General features: G+C 32.9%; 1 long non-coding RNA gene across 7 annotated transcripts in view; it reads left to right on the top strand.

Moving 5' to 3' along the window:
- LOC105483503 (uncharacterized) overlaps nt 1-26392 on the top strand; it is a 138257-nt gene that overhangs the window by 111625 nt on the left and 240 nt on the right. The window lies entirely within an intron of this gene.

Raw genomic sequence — 26392 nt, forward strand, 5'->3', positions numbered from 1 at the left:
GAAGAACTCGTATTGAATTGGGCTATGTGTGATATGTTTTTGCTTTTTACCCCTTTCTGTATCATCTCAATGAGAGCTATTCCAAACCTGTGACTTTATAATCCTTTAATCCCATTTTCTTCCCACATTTTCACACATTTGGAGCTAGAATATATATGAAACAGTAATGCATGATAGGAAATCTCCCTGATGATTAGTCTCCTAAATATTATAAGATTTAGCCAGGTAGACTTCTAACAGCAGAAGACTCGTAAACTCCTCTGAGGAAATTATTTTATTTAGTCTCCTCATTTAATATATGAGGAAACTAGTTACCAAAAGGATTATGCTATTTTTTCAAGGCTCATAGATTTAAAAGTTGTGAAACCAGTAAAAAATTCAGACATTTAGATTTAGAGTTTGAGTGCTCAGCTTAAGTCTAATTTGATATTCCAAGCTACATCAATATTCTCCAAAGTTGCATCTAGATTAGAAAATTAGAATATCCTCTTAATTGTGGATATATGTTTGCTCACTGTTTTCATGAATATTTGAGTCATTTCAGAGAAATGAAATGATCCATATATAGATTGTATAGATCGGAAATGTGAGTTATCAATCATTTACTTTTCATTAGAGAGATCATCTTCTGCAACTTGTTCATAAAAATCATTATTCCATATTTACTGTCCTAATTCCATGACGTGTGAAGCAACAACAAGTATTAAGGTGTTTAAAATATTTTGCATACATTTATCAGGTTCTTCAAATTTAGCTGTAAAAATTCTAGTATTCTTGTGCTTATATGGATTTTCATGAATACATTACTTAGCCTCTATGTACCTTGAATACTCTTTTATTATTTTTATTTTGAAAAAAAAATTCTTAGGACGACCATATCTCAGGTAGTCTCTAGATTTACACTATTTATTCCATTTTTTGCCCTCTAGATTTCTTGCCCTGACATTTCAGTATAAGGTATGTATCTACACAAACAGCACATTTTCTCACATAGCACCTTCAAAAATTAACATATTATTTTTCCCTAAGATTTCTTCTGCTCATGATTAAAATATATGAAATATAAAGAAGTTATTTAAAAGCAGTACAACTTTTCTAACCCGCCCAATTCTGTCATTGGGCTGCCTTTGGCATGTTGTTACATAATTAATTAATCCATTTCTCAAACTGCCTTTCCAAATATTAAACATAAATAAAAAGCTGTATTACAAAAGCTGATTATTTTATATATATTCAATTACAATGAGGCAAAATTAAGTGACATCAGCAAGATGGCTGACTAGAAATCTTAGTAGTTATCCCTCCCTCAACAGGAAAAACAACTACATTTTGATGAAAGTAACTAAATGAGAGTGCCAGAAACATCAAAGGGGAGCGAAAACCAGTCAGAGCACAAAAGTCTCTGAGCTAATCCCAGCTAAGGGATGGTAAGGTGGAGGCCAGGTATTCATACAAGATGGAAGAAAATATCTGGCAACCAACTTACCACCCCATAGCTGGTATCAGCTCAGAACGACAAGAGACTTCACCCTGTGGGGAAAATATAAGCAAGAGGACCCCAGCAACACTCTTTAACATCATGGACACCTATAGCACTCACTACTGGAGACCCATGAAATCCTCACAGCGACTAAGCATAGCAGAGAGCTACCTAGAGTCCACACAGCGGTTCTCCCTCCAGAGAAGAAGCCAACAGTCTGCCCCACACACTGAGGCCCATGTGGCTACTGTGTTACGACACCTTGAAACTGGAACTACTGCTGGAGTGTTTCTTGCTCAGGGAACAAGTGGTCACAGCACCTTTTCATTCCTGAAAGATTAGCCATTATTAAACAACTCCCATCCACTGGCCCACCATACTCCAGCCAAGCTTTGGCTATACCCAAAACCATGGGGGCAAGTGGCTGTGAAGCAACTCAATCTACTCCCAGTTTTTGCTGCACCCCTGCCATCTTTAGTATCAGGCTGAAGCTGCCCACTGTTTCTCAGGTAAACAGTGTCTTAGCAGAACCGCTCCATTTATTTCACCTAATCTGTGCTGCAGCCTGCTTCTTTGTACCTGAGCTGAAGCTGTGCACTGCCCCCAGGGAATATGGTGCCTTGGTAGATCAACTCCATTTACTCCCTCACAGTGACTGCTCCACCCTGCCACCCTATGCATGAGCTAAATTAACGACTTGCATTCTGGAGAAACCGTGATTTAGCCATCTGGAGCAGTCATACTCCCCTCTCCATGCCTGTATTGAAGCAGTGCCCGCCTCTCAAAAAACAATGCTTTGATTATTCAGAGCAATCATGCCTCCTCGGCCTGAACAGACAGTCAGTGTGTTGGCTGAACACAGAATCTGTGCATCCCAGGACTGAGCTGATGGGGTACCGCACATTCCAAGGAAAGGGAGCACTGGCTGAACTTAGACACCCCATACTACACGTGAAATGACTCTAGTATCCTGCTTACCTGGGAATGAAGTACCTCCCTAGATTCTGAGCTACTGAGACAACCCCTTGCCCAGGAAGTTGAGTCATCACTGTGATGTTCCCCGCCCCACAGGTCCCAAGCAATAGCTGTGTTCCAGGGTTCTTGCTGCCACTGCATATGACCTCACACAGTGTGGGATACTGCCATGTTCCACCAAGTGAGGGTCCATTAAACAGTGATTCTTATCTCAGAACCCCAGTTGCCACTATTTGCTATTGGCTCTGGTTTACAAATTGCAGCAGTACACTGTTCCCTGGGCCCAAATCTCCAGAGTTTCCCTTTCCTAGTGCTAAGCCAGTGCTGATCCCTGCTTTCCAGGGTCAGAGTCACAGCTGCAACCCAGATCCCTGGACCCAAGCTTCTAGGAGGCTGCCTAAGATTCACAGACACTGGCTTGTGGACATCTACATCCTAGCCTGCCTCAGAGAGTGAACCTGCACCCTAAAACTCAGATGCCACAATATGTTTGCAAGACCCTAAGCCAATGATCCAAGCTCCACAGCCACTCCAAGGACCTGTATCCTAGAACACAGTGCTGCCACAGCTGCTTGTATGTTGTGTCAAACCAACACCAAGAGGGATCTCATTGGCTAAGTCTCTCATTGTGTGGGGAAAACATGAATAGGAAAACCTTAAAAAGTCCTTGCCACCAAGAACTTTAACAACCCACATTCCACAATTACTGCCATAAACTCTTATATTCTAGGCCACTGGAACACCTGCAGTCATTGCTCATGTTGATTGCAGCTGAAGAAGCTGCATGCAGCCTATACCACTGAATCTAATCAAAACCAGAGGCATGATATACTTTCTAACAAGCACACAAAGAACCCCCTGAAGGTGAAAATGTTTTTCTACAAAAGTCATTCTGCAAATAGAAGAGGGGATTGTTCCACTATGTGTGCAGACATCAATGCAGGCACACAAGATACATGAAAAAGTAAGGAAATATGACACCGCTAAAGTAATAAAATAACTCTCCAGTAACTGAACCCAAAGAAAATGAAATCCACAAATTACCTGAAAATGAATGAAAAATAATGACATAAAGGAAACAAAGCAATGTACAAGAGAATACAGGTAAACAACTTAACAAAATCTAAAATCAAATTGTGGATCTGAATGAGAAATTTAACAAAGAGACATTGTACCAAACAGAAACTTGGAGCTAAATAATTAAATGAGTACAATTTTTAAAATGTCATAGAGAGCTTTAACAGTAGACTAAATTCAATAAAGAAAAACCTGAACTTGAAGGTAAGTGTTTTGAAATTATCTAGTCAGAGAAAAAGAAAATAAGCATGGAAAAGGATGAAGACAGACTGTGGGACTTAGGATACCATTAGGTAAACAAAATTTTGCACTACGGAATTTTCAGGAGAACAGACAATGTTAAAAACAGAAAACATATATAATAAAATAATTTCTGAAAGCTTCTCGTCTTAAAAGAGATTTATACAGCCAGATACATGAAGTGCAAAATTTCTCAAAGAGATTAAACTAAAAGAAGTCTTCACTAAGACACATTATAATTAAACTGTCAAAAGTAAAAGACAAAGAAAGAATTTAAAAACAGCAAAAGCAAGGTGTCAAGTTACATGTAAGGGAATACACATTAGACTGTCAGCAGATTTATCAGCAGAAAATGCATACCAGGAAAGAATAGGACAATATATTTATAGTGCCCAAAGAAACAAACTGCTAGGCAAGCATACTGCACCCAGCAAAGCTGTTCTTCAGCAATGAAAGAGGAATAAAGTATTTTCCAGACCAGCAAAAGTTAAAGGAATTTGTCACCACTAGACTAGCCTTACAATAAATGCTTAGGGAATTCTTGAATTAGAAAAAAAAGGATGCTAATTGATAACATGAAATCATTTGAAAGTGTAAAATTCACTGGTAAAGGTAAATATATGGTCAAATTCAGAATAACCCAATACTATTTTGGTGCTCTGTAAATCATACATATTTCTGGTATTAAGGTTAAAAGCTAAAATAGTAAAAAAATAGTTACAATAAGTTGTTAAAAATATTTATTATCAAAAGATGTAAATAGTGACATATTTTTAAATAGTGGGACGGAAGATAAAATTTAGAGTTTTTGTATACGACTACAGTTAAGTTGTTATCAGTGTAAAGTAGTCATAATAATATATTTTATGTAAGCATAATAGTAACTACAAGGCAAAAACTATCACAGATATGTAAACAATAAGAAGAAATGAATCAAAACTTAGAATTAAATAAAATCAACAGATCACAAAGGTAAAAAATAGAGGAAGAAAGAATTAAAGATTTATAAAACAACCAGAAAACAACAAAATGTCAGCAATAAGCATTTATCTATCAATAATTACTTCAAATATAAATTAAATTATCATATTAAAAGACATAAATTGCTGAAAAATAAAAAACAATATCCAACTATATGCTGTCCATAAGAGACCTACTTTAGCTTTAAGAGAACATATAGGCTGAAAATAAAGGGATTGAAGAAGATGTTTCATGCAAACAGTAATCAAGAGAGAGCAGAAATGGCTATATTAGACAACATAAATTTCAAGCCAAAAACTGACAGAAGAGAGAGAAGAGGCATTTATTTAATACTAATGGGCTCAAGTAATTAAGGGACATAACAATTGTGAATATATATGCATCCATCATTGGAGCATCTAAATATAAAGCAAATATTAATGGAGATGAAGGGAGAAATAGATAGCAATAGAATATGAATAGGACACTTCAATACCCACTTTCCTCAATGGACATATTAACCAGACAGAAAATTAACAAGGAAACACTGGAATTGAAATGCACTTTAGAGAAAATGGATCTGATAATACATACAGCAACAGAACATAAATTCTTCTCTAGTGGACATGAAATACTCTCTATCCAAGAGAATGTTTATATAGTAGGCCACAAAGCAAATCTTAATTTTTTTAATATTTAAAATCCTATTAAGTATTGTTTTTGACTATAATGTTATAAAACTAGAAATTAATAACAGGAGAAACATTGGAAACTATACATACACATGGAAATTAACATACTTCTGAACAACCAATGGGTCAATAAAGAAACTAAAAGGGAAGTTAAAAATTTTCTAGTGACAAATGAAAATAGAAAAAATACCAAAACCTATGTAATACAGAGAAAGCAGTGCTGAGAGGGTAGTTTATAGCAATAAATGCCTATTTCAAAATAAAGAAAGATCTTGAATAACAATTTAATATTACCTTTCAAGGACCTAGTAAAACAAGAACAAGCTAAACCCAAGATTATTAGGAAAAAATAAATTAAAAAAATAAAATCGAGACTAAAAGATACAAAAGATTGATGAAATGAAGAATTGTTTTTCTGAAAAAATAAATAAAATTGACAAAACTTTAGCCAGGCTAACTATAAAGATAGAGAGAGAGAAGATGCAAATTAATAAAATCAGAGATGAAAAAGAAGACATTACAACTGAAACTACAGAAACACAAAGAACCATAAGAAAATATTATGAACAACCATGTGCTGACAAATTGCAAAGCTTAGAAAAAAATTGATACATTCCTGGACACATGCAACCTACAACGACTGAATCATGAGGAAATAGAAAACCTGAATAGACAAATAATGAGTCCTGAGGTCCTCATCTTTCTCCGTGCTGTTGCCCAATTTCATAAAGTGAAATGTCTAGAATTTGAATCTTTCTTTCTGACCCAGCCTGTGTTCTCTTCATTTTTGAATGTTTACTTTCTGTTTGGTACCAATGGAACAGATTTTTCTGGTCATGAAAATGAATTTTCTGACTCGGCAGATATTGTGTGCCCACAGAAGTCTAACTTCCACACAGAGTACAATAGACACCACTTCTTGTAACACAGAAAAAAGCTAAATTGTAAAATGCAGTTTCCTGAATCTCTAATACTATTTCAAATCTTGATCAACTATTCTTTCAAATTTCTTTTTCCTATTTAAATTTCTATCTTTTAAAATCCAAAACATCATTCAATCTAACAGGTAAACAATATTTGGGAATGAAAATACAATTCTGAAAGGCTGTGAATAGGTGGCAAGTCTAAATTTACACAAAAGTCAGTTAAATGGTTTTGACAACATCCTGAAAACTGATGAAATCATGCTCCATTAGTTCATAAATGAGTGAGAAATTCCAGATCTATGGCCTTTCCTGGAAACACCTTCCCCTTGTTCTAGAGAATAACTCTCCATCTTTTTACTCTCAGCAGAAAGTACTTTGTTAACCTTAGCTGCCTAAGGGGAATTTCAGGTGGAGAAGCATTCACGAGCTGGTTCTCATTAGTTAGTTTTCTGGTGTCTGTTATGATGCATGCCACTGTTCTTTTCATTTGCCTCATCAGGTTGTAAAAGCAGAGAGGCAGAAAGGTACTGAGAGGCAAGATCACTGAGCAAAGTGCTAAGGTCTAAGTTCTGATTGTGGGTTCTGCCACTGACTAAACAAATTGAAAGAGCCACCAAAACCTCTCTGGGCCTCTGTTTATTTGTGATCTAAAATTGTTAGATCATTCCCAATTATTCTTAATGTTCCTAATCAGTCTAAAATATCTATACTTATGTATTTAAATAATGATATGAGTTTCAATCAACGAGTAAGACAGAAAATCTAAAATATTGAAAAATGATGTTCCTAATAAGTTGTAGAATGTCTGAGTTCAAGCTTTATCTAGAAATGATAAATGTAGTCATGAATGATGTTAATAATAATGCTAATGATGAATTATTGTGTCAGCCTATATTCTCATTATTTTCTCTTGACTCTTGAGACAAGTCTAAGCAGCATTAATATGATAAAATTGTGTAATAATAATCTATCTGTACAACACAATGCATCTGTGTAATTGCTACTTTTAGTCTTTTCAAATGTCAGTAAAATACGTTTTTTCCTTTTAATTCAGTGATGTTGATAAAATACTTAATTACATTTTATGACCCTGAAATATTGGCCATATATTTCCTCAATCATAATTTATTGATAAAAACTTTGAATTCTATACTACTTTACTAAAATTATAATTATTATACATATGATCATCTAGGATAGTAAATCATTGTTTAAAAAACTATTAATATGAGATTGTTTATTATATTATCTATTTACTGATTCATTCTTGATAAATATTACATAGAAAAGCACCTTATTTTTTTTTTTCTAAAAACTCTATTATGTTTCAGCAACCATTTATAAACCTAACTTGGAGAAGAGCCAGCCATTTCAGTTAAGAGAATGACACCAATCATGGTTCAGAAAATAATTTTAAGTAGAATTTCTGAAAAGATTTTTACCTGGTTGGAATCCTATAATCTCTCACGTTTAGCTAACCAGTCTTTCAAAATTTCTTCCAAAATTAGCAGTTACTTGCACAGAAATGCTTTTTGCATGCATTATTTTTTGCTGTGTTGGAGATGAAACATTTTCATTCTGAGAGTGCTCTGAGGACCAGCAGAATTGTTACCGCCTGGGAATCAATCATAAAAAAGTAATATTTATAAAAGCAATCATTGTGCTCACCTAAACCAAATGGGAGAGACTAGGGATAGGCCCACAGCCTATTTTAAGCAGCCCTCCAGGTGATTCTGGTGCACATAAAGATTGAGAGCCACTATTCCTATGTATATATAGCTTTTTGTTTTGTTTTGTTTTTGTTATTAAATTCTATTAAAAATTGTTTTCTTAGAGTAATATTAGATTTATAGCAAAATTACAAAGAAAGTACAGAGAATTCTAGTATACCACCTGCCCCAATACATGCTTAGGCTCTTTTATCGACAACATCCTACACCTGAGTGGTACATTTGTTAAAATTGATGGATCTTCTGTGTAGTTTTAAGAATGAGTCTGGGCGTGGTGGCTCACGCCTGTAATCCTAGCACTTTGGGAGTCCAAGACTGGTGGATCATGAGGTCAAGAGATCAAGACCATCCTGACTAACATGGTGAAACCCCATCTCTACTAAAAATACAAAAGTTAGCTGGGCGTGGTGGCGGTCACTTGTAGTCCCAGGTACTGTGGGGGCTGAGTCAGGAGAACTGCTTGAACCCAAGAAGAGGAGGTTGCAGTGAGCTGAGGTTGCTCCACTGCAGTCCAGCCTGGGCGACAGGGTGAGACTCTGTCTCAAAAAAATAGTAATAAATTTTCTAAAAGAATGATAAAATTTGTTTTCCTCTTGAAATCGTATTTTGAACTTTTAATTATTTAAAATGGTTAAAAAATAATTTAATGTATTAACTGACATTTCATTATTATACCTATTACTTGTTCATATTATCTGCAAGTTAGAATTTATGTAATGGTAACATTGAAACTTGAATGAGCACTTACTGGCATATAGTGCATTAGTGATATTGTAGAGGGTTCACTGAGGACCCCAAAGATTCATTGTGTCCCCTAAGAATCTTTACTCCCAATGTCATCCCATAACAATCAAATATGGCAATCAAAAGCAATTGCTAAATATTTTTAATGAACTAAGGTGTTCTTGTAAAATATTAGAGTTATTATTTTGGTGAAAATCTTGCTAAAGTATGACATACTTTCTCGGTGTATCTCTCTTTAGTACTAATGGGTTAGCTGTGATGTATAAGTTCTTGTGGGTTTTTTAAATTAAGTTTCTATGTTCAAATATTATAATTTCTAGTAGGAGTCAGACATTATGCCAGCCTTAATGAGAAACTCAGTTTCAGACAAACTGTTCAGAATTTGTCTAACTCATACAGAAGGGAATAGATTTTTATTTAATGTTTTGCTGGCTCAGTATATTACATTCCAGTTTTTCAAAGGCAGAAAGATGGACCTTTAAGGAGATACTTTTGAAAGTTAAAGACATGCTATCTATTATTACTCAGAAACAACAGGTTTAATTGGCAAGCGGGGTTTTAAATGTACCTGACTTTATTTTTTGATGTTACTTTTAATTAACAAATAAAAATTGTATATATATTTTGTGTACAAATTATATTTTGAAATATGTATATATTATAGAATTATTCAAGGTAATCAACATATGCATTATCCCACATACTTATAATTTTTTTGGGTGAGAATGCTTAAAATATACTCTCAGCCATGTTGTATCACAGATTTCTTGAACTTATTTCTCCTATGTAACTGAAATTTTATATTCTTAGACCAATTTCTCCCCAACTCCTCATCCCCAGCCTCTGGTTAATCATGATACTATGTCTACCTCTATGAGTTCGACGTTTTTAGATGTCGCATGAGTGAAATCAACTTTTTTAGATGTCACATGAATGAAATCAGGCAATACTTTTCTTCCTGTTCCTTAGCTACTCTACTTTAAATTTTTTTCTGACAGTCAAGGCTTGATTTTTAAATTTTCTTTTATATTTATATTTTAGTGATTCTAGCTGTTGGGATAATGGTTGTGCTACAATAGTGGCCAGACAATATTAATCTATTTTATGTAAGCGGTCAGTGTTTTCATCTTCTCAAGCAACTTTCATGAATACATGCTAAGTTTAGATGAATCATGGAAGTATAAAAGTACTTTAGTTTTTCTAAAACATGTACATTAATTATATTTAGAATCTTATGCTCTATAAGAATATATCATATTTTACCCATAGCATGTAAATACTGTATTAACAAAATATTAATAGCTGAACTTCAAAAATATGCAAAAGAGATTATAAGGATAGTGATTAAATTAAAAACAACCCCTATTAATAAGAAGAGCATATCTCATATAATCTGCAAAATAATGAACATAGTGTTGCATTCATATAGAGGAATTTTTAGTTAATTCTCATGACTGAAATATTTTTAGTGTATTACTTTATTTATTGATATAAATCTGTAATGAAAAGAATATGAGATGGAGAAAGGGGAAAAAGGCAGAAACAATGTTTTTGTTTTCGCATAAAATGACTATTACTGAAAGTCAGCTTTTCTAATTTATATTTTACCGCTTGTCTATGACACACAGAGAGTTTTGTGGGGAAATGTGGTAGAAGAGGATCCTGGGCAGAGAATTATAGGTACCGACTTAACAAAAACACTTTGCAAAACCAATATTGTTATGTGTCCTTTATGGGAAAGGGGAAAACATTTTCATTTTAAAATTCCAATTAATGGCTTATATGTTTGTTTCTGACTTAGAAGCAGATACACACTTTTTAGGAGTTAACTGCTAGGTGTACGGGAATAAAGCTGAAAGGTATCATTAAAAGTACAGAGCCAACAGAAATTGCAGTGGGCCTTATTCAAAATTTAGAATGCTTAGTGCAGTTTTTGTTCTTTTTCTTGATAGAACATGCAAATATTTATTTTTTTTTTTCAGAAACAGTCTCAATGCAGTCTACTATTCTTTTTAAAGTGATAAAACACATAACATAAAACCTATCATCTTAACAAACGTTTAAGGTCATAACAGAACATAATAAAACACTGTTAACAATATGCACACTGTTGTACCACAGATCTCTAGAACTTTTCATCTTGCATTGCTAAAATTCTATATCTATTGAACAGCAAATTCCCATTTCCCTCTTCTCTCAGACCCTAGCAACCACACTTCTACTTTAGGTCTGGATGATTTTGACTACTTTGGAAGCCTGATATAGGTGGAATTATGCATTATTTTTCATTTTGTCACTGGCTTCTTTCATTTAGCGTAATATCCTCAACGTTTATCCATGTCCTGCATATGACAGAATTCCTTTCTTTTTAAAGGCTTTATAATATTCCTATATATATACACACATACACACATATATTGCATTTTGCTTATCCATTTTTCTGTCGGTGAACATTTAGATTGTCTCTAGCTCTTTACTATAGTATGTAGTGCTGCAATAAATACGGAGTTTAAATATCTCTTTAAAATCCTGTTTTTAATCATTTATAATTAATACCCCAATGTGGGATTGCTGGATCATATAGTAGTTCTCTTTTTAACTTTTTTCAGAACCCCTACAATACTTGAGCTATTATTGCTCTTTGATTTAATTAACAATTTGCCCATCTCCTATAAACTATTGGGAAGCAGGAATTTCACCCTTCATCTGCATTTCTTTTTGGCTATTTTGCAATGAAAAAATAAACAATGAACCTATGAGGAAAAAGATATTCACAATGTTGTGAATAGACAACCTAAGTCAGTGGGTGACTTCAGAGCTAAAAAGTATGTTTGCACTATTAGAGTTTAGGATGTTGCTATGCCAGAATAGTCTCAACTACTTCTTTGTAGACACTGTAATTGAAGACATGTTCATTCTTCGTTTTTTTATGCAAGCTCCATTTTATTAATAAAACAGCATTATCCCAGTGGAAAGTGCTGGAAAAAATGTGCCAAGAAACAAAGAAGAGTTGATTTCAAATTAAATTAGTCTAAGGATTTGAAGTGATGCTCTATATTGATTTGTCTCTTAAATTTTTAGAACCTATCTCCTTTACATATTCTAAATATCTTCTTTTGAGAATTGTCTATTCATGTATTTTACCCACTTTTTGATGGGATTATTTGATATTTTCTTGCTGATTTGTTTGAGTTCCTTGTAGTTTCTGGACATTAGTTCTTTCCTGGATGCATAGTTTGTTAATATTTTCTCCTACTCTGGGTTAACTCTCTAGTCTGCTGATTATTTCTTTTGCTATGCAGAAGCTTTTTAGTTTAATTAGGTCCTATCTATTTATCTTTGTGTTTGTTGTATTTGCTTTTGGGTTCTTGGTCATGAACTCTTTGACTAAGCCAATGTCAAGAAGAGTTTTTGTTGATGTTATCATTGAGAATTGTTATGGTTTCAAGTCTTACAGTTATGTCTTTGATCCATCTTGAGTTGATTTTTTTATAAAGTGAGAGATGAAGATTCAGGTCCATTCTCTGCATGTGGCTTGCCAATTATCCCAACACAATTTGTTGAACAGGGTGTCCTTTCCTCACTTTGTATTTTTGTTTGCTTTGTCAAAGATCAATTGGCTGTAAATATTTGTCTTTATTTCTGGGTTCTCTATTCTCTTCCGTTGGTCTATCTGCTTGTTTTATACTAGTACCTTACTGTTTTGGTAACTATAGCCTCGTAGTATAGTTTGAAGTTTGATAAGGTAATGCCTCCAGATTTCTTCTTTTTGCATAGTCTTGCTTTGGCTATGTAGGCTCTTTCTTGGTTCAATATGAATTTTAGGATTTTTTTTTTCTAGTTTTGTGAAGAATGATGATGGTATTTTGATGAGGATTGCATTGAATTTGTAGATTGCTTTTGGCAGTAGGGTCATTTTCACAATATTGATTCTACCAATTCATGAGTATGATATGTGTTTCCATTTGTTTGTATCATCAATGATTTCTTTCAACAGTGTTTTATAGTTTTTCTTGTAGAGATCTTTCACTTCCTTAGGTATATTCATAAGTGTTCTTTTTTCTGCAGCTGTTGTAAAAGGGATTGAGTCTTGATTGAGCACTAGATATTGGCTGTGGGTTTGTCATAGATGGCTTTTATCACTCTGAGGTATGTCCCTTCTATGCAAATTTTACTGAGGGTTTTAATCATAAAAGGATGCTGGATTTTGTCAATGCTCTTTCTGTGTCTATTGAGAAGATCATATAATTTCTATTTTTAATTCTGTTTATGTGGTATGTCGCATTTATTGACTTGGGTATGTTGAACCATCGCTGCATCCCTAGTATGAGACCCACATGATCATGGTGTATTATCCTTTGGATATGATGTTGGATTCAGTTCGCTAGTATTTTGTTGAAGATTTTTGCATCTATCTTCTTCAGGGATATTGGTTTGAAGTTTTCTCTTTTTTTAATCTCCTTTCCTGGTTTTGGTATTAGGGTGATACTGGCTTAATAGAATCATTTAGAAGAATTTTCTCTTTCTCCATCTGATAGAATAGTGTCAATAGGATTGGTACCAATTCTTCTTTGAATGTCTGACAGAATTCAGCTGTGAATCCGTCTTGTCCTGGACTTTTTAATTACTATTTCAATTTTGCTACGTATTATTGGTCTATTCAGAGTTTCTATTTCTTCCTGATTGAAAATGTTTACCTTATGCACACAAACTACAAAATCCAGAGGAGATAAATTCATGAAAATATTCAATCAGGAGATCTGTGCCTATTCAGTCATGAGGTGTGTGCATAGTAGCCTTGAATATGTGCATAGTAGCCTTGAATGATCTTTTGTATACAAATGGCAAACAAACATATGAAAAAATGCTCAACATTACTAATTATTAGGGAAATGCGAATTAAAAACACAATGAGATACCATCTTACTCCTGCAATAATGGCCATAACTAAAAAATATATAAAACAATAGATACTGGTGTAGATGTGGTGAAAAAGGAACACTTTTACACTGCTAGTGGAAATGTAAACCAGTACAACCACTATGAAGGACAGTATGGAGATACCTTAAATAACTAAAAGTAGAAGTACCATTTGATCCAGCAATCCCGCTACTGGATATCTATCCGGAGGAAGAGAAGTCATTACATGAATAAGACACTTGCACACACATGTTTATAGCAGCACAATTTGTAATTGCAAAAATATGAAACCAGCTTAAATATTAATCAACTAATGAGTGTATAAAGAAAATATGGTATTTATAAATATTATATATATAGTGTGTGTATATATATATAGTACATGTGTATATATAGAGTACATGTATATATATAAACATAGTACACACACACACACACACACACACACACACACATAGGAATACTACTCAGCCATAAAAAGAAATAAAATAATGGCATTCACAAAGACCTGGGTGGAGTTAGAGACCATTATTCTAAGTAAAGTAACTCAGGAAAGGAAATGGAAAACCAAATATCATATATTCTTACTTATAAGTGGGAGCTAAGCTATGAGGATACAAAGGCATAAGAATGACCTAATGGACTTTGGGCACTTGTGGGAAAGGGTGGGAGGAGATGAGGGATAAAAGACTATACATTGGGTACAATGTACACTGCTCTGGTGACAGGTGCACAAACATCTTAGAAATCACCACTAAAGAAATTACTCATGTAACCAAACACCACCTGTTCCCCCAAAACTACTAAAATAACATATAATACAATAGTCTGAATATATTGAATTTTATTAAAATATAAATGTTCATTAAAATATTTATAATAACAACCACATTAGAGATAAAAATTATTGTCCTATTATTAGTTGAATAGTCCATTTAACGCTCTTGACTGCTTTTAATAACCTAAATGTATAATTAAATTTCTAGGTCATTTGGCCAAAATATATTATTAATAAGTTAATATCTAAATTTACTTAGTTACAAAAACTAGTATTTATTTTCCCATACTATACTCTCCTTTAAGACACCACTTTTAAATTCTGCCAGTCAGAAGCAGTCTACTTTTCATAAATGTGTGTATACTTTTTCATTTGATAACAATGCCCACAAATTGATGTTTCAGTTTAAATAAATTCAGCCTCTAACAATGCTGCTTCTCTTATCCAACCTTAGAAAGAATATGGTGATTGATCTTTAAAGTCATATAATAGCTTGAATGTAAGATTCTAATAGTCTTGCGGCATTTCACAGTCTATTTTATAGCACAGTTGTTGATACTCATGCCTTATTTCCTCTAGTAAGCTAAATTCTCTGAGGCTGAGGTCATGCTTAATTCATTTTTATATAATTTGTGGTGCTTCCTGTGAAGCTTGGCACATAATAGTCACTTAGAATATGCTAATTGATTTTCATGTTTGTGCCCCTACTGAGTTCAAACTGTTCAACAACCAGTTAACCAATTTTATTTAAAATATGCCTAGGAAAAGCACGATTTTAAAATTATAGTACAGATAAACAGATTTATAGTGGTATGACAGGAGCTAAAAAATGCTTCAATGCTATTAAATTTTTTCATCTCTAATATTTAATAATTTAAATTCTCCAAAACATCCCAATTATTGGCATTAAGGAATTTGATCCTCATGCTTCTTGATTTTAAGGCTGAGCTCAATGCCAGTGAGCAAGTCACACTGGCATTCGGGAGAAACTCGGGAGAAAAGGAAAGCCTTCTTACTCTGTCTAAATCTGCAGGACTTCTCTACTATAAATGGCTCTCTGTGAAGTCTGTCTCCTTGGTCTTTGTCCTTTGTGGATAAGCTTTCAATGACTTCCAGGAATCAGAGACATACGAACATGTATTGAAATAAATTTCTGAAACACATTGTCAAATCTAAACCAGTAACTTTTAATCTATTCCTTTCTAGTTTTAGTTGTTGCTATTCAAAAAATTAATAAAAAAAGGAATTGCTGATGAAATGGTCACAAGTCAACACTTCAAAGAGATGGGATGTAAATAAATTCAATATATAAAAACAATATTTCTCTCTTCAGCACTCAGAAAGAAGGTGGTAATTTCTAAGGCTGTAATGACACTGTAGATCTAAGGCTCTAATTATGTGTGGCATAGCACAGTCTATTTTATATGACATTTGTTGTAACCCATGCCTTATTATTAATAATACTTAATACTTGTATTAAGCTAAATTATCTAAGCCTAGGGCCATATCTTTTAGGAGTCCATATATTCTGATTTGTGTACTAGTTCAATTTAGCTAAGCTGAGTTATTCCCCAAATCCCTTTCCCTGTATGATTACAGGTTAGGCATGAGTTGGAAGTCAGAGTGAGGCAGGAACCACCTGGCTCTGAAGATCAATGATGAGCACCAGGACCTATTGAATTTCTCCCTGTTGACCCTGATCTGCTGTGTCACATTGGAGCATCAGGAAGCAGCCATGTATAATTGCTTCTTGTCCCAATGGACACCTTCCTTCAACAATGTCTTGGGACAGGTTTGCATGTAGCACCATGGCAAAGAGTGCCTGCAGTGAGTGAAGGATACAAATTTCATATTATCTTCTTGAATTATATTTTATCTTCACTCACCTCTGCTTCATTTAGGACATTTCTTCTTGACACCAGCCCACAGTTCTACAGCAAATTCAGGTCCTCCACCAATTACAGAAACCATAGGCTCTCATAGAACCTTTTTTAAGAAAATAACTCAAAAATTGTATACCCTTTAATGAGTACCTTACGCCATATCTTTCACAGTGTTTCCACTTCCTTGATCAAACCCAAATTGATACAAGACCAAATACTGATACCCCAAGTATGTTGTCTGTTTAAGATACAAGCTAGTTTTGTGCTGATACAGCCACCAGCATTTGAAAATGTCTCTTACTTCACTGAAAGCAAATTCTGTGCAAAAACACATTTTCCTTAAAAGACTTAGTTAACAGCTTAGTTCATGCAGTAAAGGGAATCTAAGATGATACATAAATTTTAATAAATTACTTCATGCCTATGTCTTTCTCGATTTTTGAGCTAATTTTGTTTATGTTCATCCTTAAGCCACATTTCCAGAAATATTCTGGGAAAATAAAGATTCTATTTGGACTGCCTTAAAATGTCTTTGATTTCATAATTGTAAAACAGTCAAGTAAGCAAAAAGAATGGCTGCTATTAGGCAACTCTGTTTCTAAGGAAGCAGATATTAATGGTAATGAACCATCAGCAATTGCAGAAAAAAATAACACTTAAAATACATCTAGAATAAATCAAATACATACTAATGCATACTTGTAACCAATATTTTTCTAGAAATTACATATATTGTATCTCACTTTTTTCTTACAACTCTGACAAATAGGTTATCATTATGACATTTGCTGCACTTGGTTGTTAGTCTGATTCTTAACCCTGATTTCTTTATGATCTAGTGAATTTTCCTTCTACTATCAACAATGTTAAACATTTTTAATATTAGAAAAAAAGTGGAAAATATTTCATTACTTCAATTGATTCTACTTTGTAGTTAACCAAATATATACTAGGATATGATGTCAATGTCTCAAACCATATTTCCATCACCTACTTCTCTCTTACACATATTTACATAATTTAACTCACGAACAGATAGGAATGTGAAATGACATTGAATATGTATAAATCAGATCAATCTTTCATTTCAATTATATTTGCAAACATCAATTAGCTTAATGATACATTAATATATAAATGATGAAATTTGCCAAGTGTTAAAAATTCAAAAGTGTATGATTTCTGGAAAGATATATAAATGCAATATTTTGATTTAAAGTTATGGAAAATGAGAATTATTTTGAAATTGATGTATGCATTTTAATATATCCATTTAATTTCCAAAGTCTTAAAAATTGACAGCAACTAAATTCAAATATTTTCAAGTTATCCATAATGTCAGAAAACAAAGATATTGGATGGTAATTTGAAAAACACCTACCTTTAAATCTCTTTTAAGACATTTTTTATAACCATTAAAAAATTAAATAAGCCATACAAAAAGAATTCTCTGATATATTTATTTGTAGTTTTTATCATTCACATTGCTTTATCATAAGTGTAACTTAACTTATAAAGTGAGTTTTGGCATGACTAAAATAAAATTAAACTGAAGAAAAAGTAGTAAAAGTTTAAATGTGAGAAATTAGAGTTCAAATAATTGAGTATGTATAGCTGAGAACAGAGCATTAAAGTGCTATTTTCAAGTATTTAAGAAGAATATTTAAATAAAATATCAAAGGAAGAAATAAAAGCTTTATATGAATGAAAGTAAATTTAAACAGAAATCTTACATATCCCACTATTGTTAATGGCATTGCCATCTTAGTGAAATTTTTAAAAATATTATACTAATGCAACACATGTAATTTTGAAACATACTCATTGATTTGACTTAGGCATGACACTGAAATAAGACATCTCTCAAGGTCTTTAAATATTAAAAATAAAATAATCTGTAGCTTGGGCTTTCACTATCAAATAATTAAAATTTCTTCTTTTTTTAGCCAACTTTCTTAATGAACTTTAGAAGAGTCTAAATACTTGGAAATATGAGTGCAGTATTAATCTTCCTTTACTAAGTAAAAGGAAAGATAGATTGTTGATCAAAAACATAGCGTACAGGGTGTAAATTCCATAGGCCTAACTTAAAAAAAAATTACACAAATAAGTTTTAAAACTAAAAAACAAAAAGAAGACACATCGCTATTTACAGATTGCTTTTCTTTTATATCAGTTCTGGGACACAACCCTGTATATAATCACTCACTATGCTATGGGTCTTCAAATCTAAACGAAATTTTGTTTTCAATGAATTTACTGAAATTAAACCAAAGTCACTGATTTATAGCATTAACTTTTTTTAGTTAACAATATATTTAATTTTCTTAGTTAACAATGTATTTAATTTTAAATGTATTTAACATTTATTATTACATTGTTTTCTTTGCTGACTTTGAGACTGCTATATATTATTATTGATTATAAATACTATTCTAAAACAATTTCAATCTTAATATCATACTATTAAAATGGTTGGCTGTTATACATTTACAAGAAACTGCTTTTTGTTCTTGTTTTTTAAGAGTATGGCACTTTAAAATAGATGTAATAAATCTGAAAATAAAATTATTTTCACATTATGACTTGTATATTCAAGCCTCGAGGACAAGTTCTCAAGTTAATAAAGCATATTTCCTCTAAGCACTCAAAACATTTTACAAATACACTCATTAAACTTTATATTATCATGTTATATTGGAACATGGTGAGTATAATGATGATATTTATTTTCAGGTGAAAAGTCCAGTCAAGAGGACTCCAAATGATATGCTCCTTTCCAGACTGCAAATCAGGGTCAGAATTAAGATAAATTTCATTCACTTTTTTTCAGATTTTTTTTCAGTCCATTTAATCTTGATACTTTTCTGCCAGTATGTAGTTTTCATTATTGTTACGTAATTTTTTGGCACAAATAGTTTTAATGATTTTTTTACATCTCCAAAAATTGTAATTAAAAATAAAATAAAATGAAATTTATTTTATAAATCTTTATTTTTATGTATTATGAATTAAATTTTTACAATTTATGAATAAAGATTTAAATAATGAATTACACCCACAACAAAACTTGGATTACAGTTCATTTAAATTTAATTTTATTAAGAAAATATATCCAAGCCACCACATTATGATGAAGTAATATTTGAAATCAGTAGGATTGGTCAAGGAAACTATGTTTTAGTAACTCTAATTGCAATAAGTACGGAGGAAGTTTTTTTTTTATTTGTGTATTACAGGAAAAGAAAGCATAACCAATTAACAGCTGCCTTGCTTTTAGACTTTCTTGGGACACAGTTATGCAACATTTCATAACTCTGTAGGGTTTTAATGAAGGTAAAAATAATACTATTATTCCCTATGGGCAGGGGATACTTAAGGAGCATTTAATCTTACAATGTTTTAGGATGATATAACAGCAATTGTAGTGTAAGTACATTTTTTGAGTCATTTCTCAGACCAAAGCTGCACAACATTATAAAGCTCTTGACAAAATACTGTCAAGGAACCTGTATAGATTTACCCATGTGACAGGTGAACGAAATTCATTAGGTTATATATATATATATTTCTTGATCTGTTTTTTGAAGGTTCAGATTAATGCACTTTTATATTTATGTTTTATGAACAAAAGAATAAAAATACTATACTACTCTTAAAATACAACACAAAACAAACAAAATGCTATCTTTTCTTTTTAAATCTTTCTTCAAAATATTGACACTAATACTTATTTTTTTATGGGAACTCAGACTACTTAAATTCTGTTATATTGGGTTTCTTTATGTGGCCCTCTTCCTCTGCATTGTGGTCTCATTAAAATGTAAGATCATAGAGGTCTTCACTAGAATAAGTTTTAATGTTACTTTATCAATTACCATCAAAAAGTCTCTGTTTAATTTGATAAGCAAGACTATATACTAATAGGGTAGCATCCTAGTTTCTAGCAAGAGTATGTTTCCTGGTAAACCAATAATATTACATATTCAGAACTTTTTTGGAGTGTTTATTTTAACAAGTTTCTGTTTTTATTCTCTAATTCACCCTTACTATGTGTCTTCCTCAGACTTATTCCAGAGAATACAGATTGTGGTTTCTAACATTTTCTCTTAAACTTCAGAACTGTGACATTTTTGTAACATAGATCTAAGATATCAGCAATCACGATTTTATACATTCTTACCAAGTTAATTTTTATTTTGTAGTAATAGTTGACCATTGTCATCTACTTCAAAAATAATAATACTCTAGCATTCAATTGAGTTTTAGAATTTGCATTTTCTTGGCTGCTTATTAATTAGAGCACCATTTAATATGCATTTGCTGGCAAAAATATACTTACTATATATTGTCCGTATATTTAATGGGTTGTTTTTTGTTTTTTTCTTGTCAACATGTAAGGTTCCTCATATATTAATCAGGTTCCTCAGATATTTGCCCAATGCCTTATGACAGTCCCATCTCTATCTTTAGCAGGTGCCTATGTTTATGGCGACTTTTGTCAGACACAAAATTCATTCCTTTCAAATTGCAATGTCCAGTGTTAAGGATCACTGATTGTGATTCCTTGCTATGGATATCAGTGCCAGAATCAGCTTTCTAAAGAACTTGCTGCTAAAGCAGTATTTCTCAAAATAGCTCATTAACTCATCTCCTGCATGCTAATTTATTTCCCCTGCTAAAAATGCAGTAATATTTTTAATTCAAGTCTGAGCATAATGATCCATCTTAACATCCCTCAATAGCTTTTTATTGTTGTTAGGATAAAGGCCCAAGTCCATGATCTTGTTCAAAAGGCCTGACAGAGTCTAATTCCCAGCTGATGTTACTGCCTCTCTTCAGGACAGGCTTTTCCTGCTCTCTGCTCTGTTAAATGCTATCCTCCCCTAGAGCCTCACTTCCTCCAATCCCTTTCTAGCTCCCAATTTAAATACCATTTTCCCAAAAGAGCCTTCCCTTCCCTCTCAGACTTGGCTACGTACCTCACTAAACTTTCTCAGAGCCTAATTAGCCTTTGTATCTCTGGCCACAATTGGGATGGTCAAATTATTCACATAATTATCTCCTCGTGAATTATGATTCTTCTAGACTATTGGTATCATAAGGGCAAAAACATCATCTGCCTTTTTCCCCCTTGAGTCACCTCTTGCTGCTGGTGTGAATCCTAGGACCTGGTCAGTATTTAGTGGAATAAATAAGGGGATATTCAATGTGTATATATGTAAATTGTTGTATCTCTGCCCCTTTCCCCAGTAACACTCTTTGTTAGTTTTCCCATAATTTCCTTCATACTCACTTTCCAATTTGTTAGATTTAGTCCTTTGTATACTGCAGAAGAGAAGCTATGTCTTGTAATTTGGCATTATTACTCAGCACTTAGATAAATAAATTAATTAATGGTGCAAAGTAGACATTTAATTCTAAGGATGAAAATAGAATTCTGCCTAAACAAATCCACCCTCAAACATGATACATATTTGTCTATCAAACTACTGTGCTCTCTGTGTAATTTTCTATATAGTCTAAAACAATAGTGAAATTAATTCCAAAGACTGATTTGTTCTATATTTTTGAAAAACCACTCTTTATTTATTCAATGTATAGTATTTAACATTTTAACAATTTAACATAAATGTCATTTCAATCACAATATGGAGTATTTGAGAACAACCTTACAGGTAATTTTGAATTGAGTCTTTGATAAGTGGAATCTCCTATTGTTGATGAATTTATAAAGTTTTACTTGTAATACTCTAAAGATTAATTTGATGACAGCATATGTGCTGAGAATTGTACATGTAGCAGTCCTCAATGTTCCAATTTTTGCATCTCTTGATAAAAGAAGCATATGCCATATTAATAGGCAAGATTCAATTATTAAAAATGATTAGTTAGAAATTATGCAATAAATATAAGAGATTTGTGCTACCAACTTTTGGTTCTCTCTATTATTTTTCTATTATCTATTTTATTTATCTCACTATACTCTTCGTAATTTTTTTTTTTCTGTTAGCTTTGGGTTTAGTTATTTTCTATTTCCTTAAGAAGTAAAGTTCCAATCAATGACAGACTGGATAAAGAAAATATGGCACATATACACAATGGAATAATATGCAGCCATAAAAATGAATGAGTCATGTCCTTTGCAGGAACATGGATGAAGCTGGAAGCCATCATTCTCAACAAACTAACACAGGAACAGAAAAATAAACACTGCATGTTCTCACTCGTAAATGGGAGTGGAACACTGAGAACATATGGACACAAGGAGGAGACCATCACACACCAGGGCCTGTCGTGGGGTGGGGGACCAAGGGAGGGCGAGTATTAGGACAAATACCGAATGCACATGGGGCTTAAAACCTAGATGACGGGTTGATGGGTGCAGAAACCACATGGCACACATATACATATGTAACAAACCTGCACGTTCGGCACAGGTATCCCAGAACTTAAAGCAAAAATTTTTTAAAAAAGAAAGAAAATTGGAAAAGTTCTAATAAAAAAAGAAGAGAAGTCACATTAGTCATTTGAAATGTCTTCTTTTTTTAATGTACAGCTATACATTTCTAAGGAGTGTATTTGCTGCATCCCATAAATTTGGGTATGTTGTATTTTCATTTGTATTTATTTCTATATAATTTCCAGTTTATCTTGTGATTTCTTCCTTGATCCATTGATTGATTGAGTATGTTATTTAATTTCCACATATTCGAGAATTTTCCAGTTTTTCTTCTATGACTTATTTCTAAATTCATCCTATTTGGGTCAGAGAAGATATTTTGCATTATATCTATCTTTTAAAATCTATAGAGATATGTTTTGTGAAGTAAAACATGGTCCATTCTAGAGAATGTCCCATGTGCACTTGAGAGGAATGTGCACTTAGCTGTTGTTAGGTGAAGTGCTCCAAATATGACTGTTACTGCTTTACAGTGTTGCTTTACAGTGTTGCTTTATGGTGCCACTCAAGTCCTATATTTTCTACCAAGGATCTCTCTAAAAGTTCTGTTATTCAAAGTGGTTTATTAATGTCTCAAACCCTTATTATAGAACTGGTCATTTCTCCCTTTGAGTCTGTAAATGTTTGCTTCTTATATTTTAATGTTTTATTGTTTTTTGTATATATTGATAATTATTATACTGTTTAATGAATTGACCATGTTATCAATATAATAGTTTTTGTTCTTGTAATGGTTTTTTATATAAAGGCTATTTTTTCTGCCACCCCGTTCTCTTTTCATTATTTGCATTCAATACCTTTTTTCATCCTTTCACTTCTAATCTGTTTGTGTCTTTGATAAAAAGTGTCTTGTAGACAGCATAGTGTCCATTGTGCAAATCTCTGTCTTTTGTTTGGAAAGTTTAATATACTTAACGTTTAATTATTGATAACAAAGGACCTAATTCTATCATTTTTAATTTTTGTATGTAATATACCATTTTCGTTCCTCATTTCCTCCGTTACTGTCTTCTTTTGTGTTTTGATGATTTTTTGTGATAAACGATTTTTATTCATTTATTATTTCCTTTATGTATAATTTTAGATTTTTCCATTGCCATGGTATTAAAATTATACATTTATAAAAATCTAATTCAAATTGGTACCAACCAAAATTCAATGTCATAAAAAAACTGTTCCCATACTGCTCAACACCCCCACACTTTATATTGCTGTTGTTACAAATACATATTTATATATATAGTAGCTCTTAGTATAGATTTATAATTATTTTTATACCTTTGCCTTTTAAATCCTATATGAAATAAAAAAGTTACAAACCAAAATACATATAATAATGGTGTTTGTATTTGTCCACTTATTTACCTTTACCAGTGATATTCATATGGCTTTGAGTTACTGTCTCGTGTCCTATCATTTCAATCTAAAGAACTGCTCATGTCATATCATGTAGGGCAGATATAGCGGAAATTAATTCCCTCAGCTTTTATAAACCTGGAAATGTCTTGATTTCTAATCCATATTTGAAGGGCTGTTTTGCCACATAGAGAATTCTTGATTAACTGTTTGTTTTGTTTTGTTTTGCTTTCTGGTATTTTACATATATTATGCTAGTGTCATTCAGCCACCATAATCTGATGAGAAACTGGCTGTGAAACTTACTGAAGATCCCTTGTATATGACAAGATGTTTCTCTTTTGTTTTCATAGTTCTTCCTTTCTCTTTCTAGTTTGATTATAGTTTCATTATAATGTGTCTTGGTGCAGATCTCTGCGTTTATTTCTCTTGGAGTTTGAGATTCTTGGATTCATGAATTCATATATCTCACTAAATTTGGGAGGTTTTTGGCCATTATTTTTTCAAATATTATGTCTGTCCATTTTCTCTTTCTGGAACAACCATACTATGTATATTGTTCTTCTTTCTTTTTTTATTTTTGTTTTTTTGAGACGGAGTCTGGCTCTGTCGCCCAGGCTGGAGTGCAGTGGCCGGATCTCAGCTGACTGCAATCTCCGCCTCCCGGGTTTACGCCATTCTCCTGCCTCAGCCTCCCGAGTAGCTGGGACTACAGGCGCCTGCCACAGCGCCCAGCTAGTTTTTTTGTATTTTTTTAGTAGAGACGGGGTTTCGCCGTGTTAGCCAGGATGGTCTTGATCTCCTGACCTCGTGATCCGCCCGTCTGGGCTTCCCAAAGTGCTGGGATTACAGGCTTGAGCCACCGCGCCCGGCCATATTGTTCTTCTTATTGTGTGCCTCAGATCCCTTAAGCTCTGTTCACTTTTTTCATTATTTCATTCTTTTTTTTCTGTTCCTCTGAATTGATCATTTCAATTCTCCTCTTTTAATGTTTGCTATTTTTTTCTGCCTACTTCAATTCACTGTACAGGCTTTCTAGTAAATTTTTCTTTTCAGTTCTTTTATTTCAGCTCTAGTATTACTGCTTCATTTATTTTTGCAATCTATTTCTTATCAACACTCTCATTTTGCTCATGCACCATTTTTTTCTAATTTGTTTCTATGTTTTGTCCATGGATTGTTTTAGCTCTTTGAGAATATATAAGAAAGCTGCTTTAAAATATTTGTCTAGTAAGTCCCATGTCAGGACTTTCTTAGGAATGCTTTCTATCAATTTATTATTTTTTCTTTTAATAGGCCATACGTTCCTCTTTCTTTTTATGCCTTGTGATTTTTTTCTTGTTGCTGTTTAAATCTGAGTATTTGAAGACTATAATGCCCAAATACTGGAAATAAAGTTTTTCCACTTCTCTGGGGTTTCTGGCTTAGGAATTTTTAATTTATATCTCTTGTGTTGCTTTTGAATATTGAAAGTTGTATTAATCCATTTATTCTGGGAGTTTCCAAAATTATTTTTTGTGAAGACTGTATTTCTTATCATGTGTGGACATTAAAGTCTCTGTTACTTAACTTCTGTTTAAATGGTGTTTTGACAGAGGTTGCTTCAAACACTTGGAACTAAAAATAATAAAACAAACAAGCAAAAACCTTTATTCGGTCTTTGCAGATTGTCTCTGTCTTGGAAACTCATTCAACAATGAGCTTAGGGATCAGCCTGAGGTGAAAGCTTAGGATCCTCCAAGGTCTTTACTGAGAATGTCTCTTGCTGTGAACATGCTTGTGGGCTTCCAAATTTTCCCATTTAGAGAGATGCTTTTGAATGTTTTAATTTCCCAAAGAATTTTTTTCCAGCTCTTGCTCATGGACCTTAAGCAGTCAAAACATACAATAATCTTTTGTCCCATGTATCTGTGGGTTATTCATTTGATTTGCAAAATTATCAAGTGATTCTCACTTCTTTTCTGGCCTGAGTTTTTTAGGGAGCTTCCAGACAAGTTAGAAGAGACATACACAATACTTTTTGAATAAGGTGTTATCTGTTCCTTCTGGAACCAGTGATGAGAGTCTCACATTGGGAATGCAGACTTTTCTCTTCAAGATGGAAGAGTGTGGAGCAAGGGCAAGCAAAAACATTAAAAAGTCTTCCTACCATTTTGAATTTGCTATTA

This window comes from Macaca nemestrina, chromosome 8 (genome assembly GCF_043159975.1).
Source record: "Macaca nemestrina isolate mMacNem1 chromosome 8, mMacNem.hap1, whole genome shotgun sequence".
Lineage (NCBI taxonomy): Eukaryota > Metazoa > Chordata > Mammalia > Primates > Cercopithecidae > Macaca > Macaca nemestrina.